This window comes from Entamoeba invadens, assembly GCF_000330505.1.
Source record: "Entamoeba invadens IP1 unplaced genomic scaffold scaff_1105074725403, whole genome shotgun sequence".
NCBI lineage: Eukaryota > Evosea > Mastigamoebida > Endamoebidae > Entamoeba > Entamoeba invadens.
The window spans coordinates 165,095-171,162 of NW_004440449.1; positions in this window are offsets into that span (position 1 = coordinate 165,095).

Here is a 6,068-nt window from a genome sequence, read left to right on the forward strand (position 1 = left end):
CTACTTGATTGTGGATTGATCATTGTTGACATTTTGATTTTTTTATTGCATCCTTTGTGATTTTTGGTGGTCTTCCCATTTTTGTTAACTTTGGAATAAATTGTGGATTGTCATCCAACTTAACTGTTAATGAATGGACTGTACTTTTTGAGGTGTCTTGAAGTTGAAACTTTTGTTTTTGATATTCAATAAATCAAATTCATGCATTCGTTTTTTAATTTTTGATGATGGAGTTTATCACACATTTTACTTTCTCGCGTCCTCATTACTGGTTTCATTGTTTAGTAAAAAAGTTCTTTTACAATTTGTCAAATTCAACCACATTTTACCACTTTTAAAAACTCAGTTCCACTCTTTTAAAATTTTCATCTAAAAAATAATTATTTTTCTTTTTAAAAAAAATTATGAGTTTTTTATGTTCTGTGTTTTTCTTTTTATAAATGTATTTTATTCTGTTAATTATTTGTTTTACCAAAAAATAAAAAAAAAACACAAAAAGACTTATATCGAGTACAGCCTTTTTATTTCCAATTTATATATGTAATTTAAAAAATTAATTATTTAACTAATGTAAAAATAACAAACCTTAATTTATTAGAAGAATAATATCCAAACAAACCCCGATTTTGTATGCACATAAATTGTAAATTATTTTGAATTTCAAAACATATAAATAAAAATAAAAACACCAAATTAGCTTAAAAACCACTTATTGACAGACCAAATTTCAAAAATGTTTTTTATATTTAAATTTTATTTAATAAAAACATTTTGAGAATAATTAAAACAACTAAATGTGACCTTGAAGATCCATCAAAATGCTTGGGCTGATAATATTTATTTGAAGTCAAAAACATACGTAAAAAATTAAGAATTGGTAACAAAAGGTTTGAAATGCGTATCAAACAATTTATAATACAAAAAACAATTAATCAATTATTTTCTTTACCTTAAAAAGTGATTACAAAAAACAAAATATTTGGAAAACAAAAATAATAATTGTATAGTTTTATAATTATTCATATTTAAACAATTGTATTTCATATTAAAAATGTATTTTTTGATATCCACACACATAGTTATTAATGTGACAAAACATTGAATGATAAATAAATAATAAACAATCATGTTTTAATGTATTTGTTGATGTAAACATAAACTAAAAAAATTGTTTTTGACACTTTTTTTGATAATTAAATATATCTTTTATATTTAGAACTGGTGTGACCATTATCATTATATAACTACATAAAAATTATAATTTACCAATAACTCATTGTTGATAATAACATGTTAATAATGTTATTTAACATATATTATCTTTTTAATTTATTATGTTTAACTACACACATTAATAACACAATTATAAAAAGATATTACAACTGTTATTGAATAGTGAAATAATAACATGATTATACAGTTATTTTTTTTATGATTTTATTATGATAATTAATATAAAAGGATTCACTATTATAAACTGTTTTCCAAAACTCTGTACCGTTTCCAAAATTTATATAAACCTCTTGTCCCAATTTACCATTATTTACTATTTTTATTTGTTTTATTTTTTATTTTCCTGTTTGTTGAACCAACAACGGTACACAGTTTAAAACCCTTAAAAATCAATACAGTTTCAATTAATGAACAAAAAAATCGGGAAATTAGCCAAATATTGGGTAAATCTTTCCCGATTTTCCAGGTTCGTTATTTGGTCAGTAGTTTATTTTGTAACTAAACGTGAGTAAAACAATATATTTCTAACAAACACAAGATAAATGACAATAAAACAATAAACCAATGATGTAATGAAGACATCATTGCATTAAATGATACAACACTTTAATTAATAATAAGTTTTAGTTTATTTCAACAATTAAAAAATAAAAATTATCGATAACATAAAACAAACATTTAAACAATCAAAATTATTAATCAAAAAAGTCTAAAATAAAATAAACAGTTCAAAAATAAAAAAACTTTTCAATTGTATAGCCTTAACCAATTTATCTTCTCTCAATGCTTGTTTTATTGATTAGTACTTTTCATTGTTATATGAAACACAACTTGGCGATTCTGTACACACAGATATTGAATTAAAAAATTATGTTTTCGTTTTTTTGGCAAAATTTGTGTTATGGTAATCAAAATTTTAATCACAAGTTTGTTTTTTATATTTTTCAAGTAAATTTTTGGTGCAAGATTTATTTGTCAAGTAAAATTAAAAAAATTCAAGTTAGTTATTTTGTTTTTTTTTTCGAATAAATGTTTATAACAAAAAAATGAGGGTTAAGCAAAGGAAAAATTATTTAGAAATTATTTGTCTAAAAAATTGGGACATCCCAGTACAGAGTTTTGAAAAACAGTTTACTTTACATCTTTATTGAAAAATGAATTAATTTATCAAATGCTTAAACCTTTTGAGTGTGTAAACATATAATTTCAAACTAAACAAATACAAATTGTTATTTAAAAAGTATGTGAATGGTTATTTTTAACTACTTGTTGTTCACACCCATTTGTACATATTAAAAAAATTAATTATATATTTGCTGGTTAAATAGCTGACAACCAAATAAAGTTTGTTTATGATAAATAATCATATATACACACAAACAAATAAAAAATAATAATAAAAAATGAATTTGTATGTTTTGTTACATTGGTAATGTCACTTAAATTATATATTTATTTTATAAATTTAATTAACAATATTTTTTATGATACTAATATTATTCATTTTCAAAGCATTTGGATTGATATTAAATGTTTGTGTATTAATTAGATTATATGCACATCGTTATTTAAATCCAAAAAGACAAAAATTTATGTTCTAATTCACTGTAATATATGATACAAATTAATAACTGTTAAAATAGATAAATATGTATAGAATTATTTTTTAAAATAATAATGAAAAGTAAATTCATTTTGTTTAAACAACTAACTTAATGTACCACAACAAAGAACTGGAATAAATTTTATAATTTTTATTGTCAGCTTTTACTCCTTGATAAAATGTTTATTTTTATATCTTATGTTATATGTGAGAGAGCAGCAAGTTATAAGCAAAAATGTTTTAAGCTGTGCTATTTTAGTAATTCAGTGTAATGATTTCAAGTTTAGGTTTGATGTTACACGTTTTCACACCAAAAATTTATCACGTTTTATTTTTGACATTTTATAAAAATGGAAATGTTGTGATTAACAATGGATCCTAATACATCATCTGTTGTTATTAAATTATTGAAATTAATAATTAATTAATGTTTTTATTTTATATAATCATAAATGTTGTGATGTTACTAAAATATATATGTTTAATTATGTTATTTTATTTGAATTATAATAAAACGATAGTTATAAAAAAATAATCTTAAATAACAACTCTCTTATATGTAATTATCAACAAAAAGTTGTAAAATGAAAATTGTGCACATCGACGTAGTTACACAATGAAATTGATGATAATCGTTTATTATTGTTTTAATGAATATTTTAATTATTTCACCAAAGTTACTATTTTCAATCAATAAATTCAATTGTATAAACAACTATTATTTAAGTGGATATTTAATTTGAGAATTTCCTTTGTATCAACACTGTTGTATATTTGATTTTTTTGAACGTTTAATTGTTTTGATAACTTTGTTATGAAAATTGAAAACACGATATGTTAAGGTTAATTATGATTATATATAATTAATTCAACAATGTGTAAATTCAGAATAAAAAATATTTTTTTGTTATTTGGTAAAAAAGAAAGTAAAATGCCAATTTAGAAAAAATAATTAATTAGATTCAAAAGATCTATAAATTACTTGGGTAGTGACAATCTCGAAGGTCACCTTTATTATTATTATTATTTGCATATATGATAAAATTTTACCTGTTTTAAAAGTAATGCATGAAAACATTATTTTGTTGTGTGATATATTATTATTATAAATATTAAATTTTCATATTGATTACTAATATGTTAGTAAATAGCATGTTATTGTATTTAAATATGAACATAATTATTTAATTTGCATTTGTTCAATTAACAATAATATGACAATGCTTTAATGGCCATTATTGTTATTTAATTATTTTGTTTGATATAATATATAAATTTTTACTTATAGAATGTACAGATGAAATAATTTATTTTTGTTTTTATATACAATTGTTTTTAAAAGTTTTTTTGTTGAAATATTTCTTCTAATACGCATATAGATTTATTTAAATCAAATATTTTTCAATAATAAAAAATAAAAAAATCAATATTAATTATTTTTGTATTACAGTAATGTAATAATAGCTATCGCAATGAGAAAAACCGGTCGAAAATAAAATAAATCTATAATTTTGCTATAATATATTTTTTAATAGAATTTATCATGTGGAATTACAGAACTATTTTTGTATTTTTTTACCAATCAAATAAAAGCAATAAATCGAATATTTTTGTATACCGTATAGTTATACCATTAATTTACTATAATTTTTGGGTTTCATGACAGGATTTTTTTTATCACAATAACGTTTTTCAACTAAACTTGTTTCATAAAAGCGTCATTTTTTCGGTTACTATTTTGTGAAAAATATGATAATAATTAAAAATAATTTAAACTACTTTAATCATTAGTCTTGCAATATTTTTGTATTTTTTTCTTGTGCACAATTTCAACCGTTCACCATTACTTTCAACTTACTTGTTAATATTTTTGATGTATTTTTTTACAAACAACATGACACACTATAAAAATGTTTTCATTACTTGTATTATCCATTTATTATTTATATTTCAAATATTACTACAAATGCTTAATTAGATTTAAGTTACAACTCAGAGCTGGCCAATTTTTAATGATGAAACGTTTTTTTAATTCAAAAAAACTAAAGTGTACAGTAAAAACTTTAAAGAGCGGGTGGGTGTGGTAATTTTTTAAAGTGGGCATTTTAAGCCAATCAAACCTTAATTACCGCTTTATAAAGAACTTTATTTTTTATTTCATTGAAAAATACCCATTTTTGAAAGAATTTGCTTTTTAAAAGTACCGTTTTTGAAAAGTTTTACTGTATTTTGATTTGTGCACATTGGAGTTGTTTTGCATATTTTTTCTTTAACTTATGATTACGTTTTAATTGTTTCATTTTTATAATTGTATTGCTTTTATAACGTTTTGATTATTATGGAGGTTTAATACTAAGTTGATTAAAATGGAAGTATATTGTATTGTTTTGTAATTCCTGAATTGATACACATTTTTTAATTTTGCTTTTTATATATTATTAAGTCAATAGTTGTTTGATTATGTCAAAGTTTATCCAGTTATCTAATTAAATTCAACACATTTATCTTCAAAATGAAAAGAAAAATACAACTTTTTAAGGTTATTTTTTGATAATAGATGTATTTTCAAGTAAGTCACTCCAACAATAATCGTTTACAAAACCGACACAACATGATATCATGAAGACTTGGAACGTTAACTTATTATTTTTTTCAAATTTGTTTATTTTATCATCTGTAATTAATTAAAATACCAAGTTAAAATTCAACTAAATTTTAATGATGAACATATTTACTCAATATTAACAATTAATCGAGTTACTTTATTAAATTAAACTGAATTACGTCTATTATATCCAAAAAGTATTTTAATATAAACAATGAAATACATTTTACTCAATATTTTAATCATAATAAAAATGCGAAACGATTGTTTTTATTTTTCAGTGTCAAAAATGATTTTCTTTGTTTCTAAAAATAGTAAAAATAATGACGATTTTATGGATAATAAAAAATAACAGGGAGATAAAATAAATTTTAAAATAATAAAGAGGTCAAACACTTTTTTGTTCAATTTAACATCGAAAAAATTTATTTTTCATATAACCACACCTAATAAAAATATATAAAATTTAAATATCTTAGGTATAAATTGCATTTTTTTACCTCTAATTAAAGGCAATGAAGAATTAATAAAAAGAGTTTACTGTAGTAATTAAAAAATTAATATTCTTTTATATCTATTTGTTGAAAAAACACCGAATAATTGTTTTGTTAAAAATAAAATTTTAAG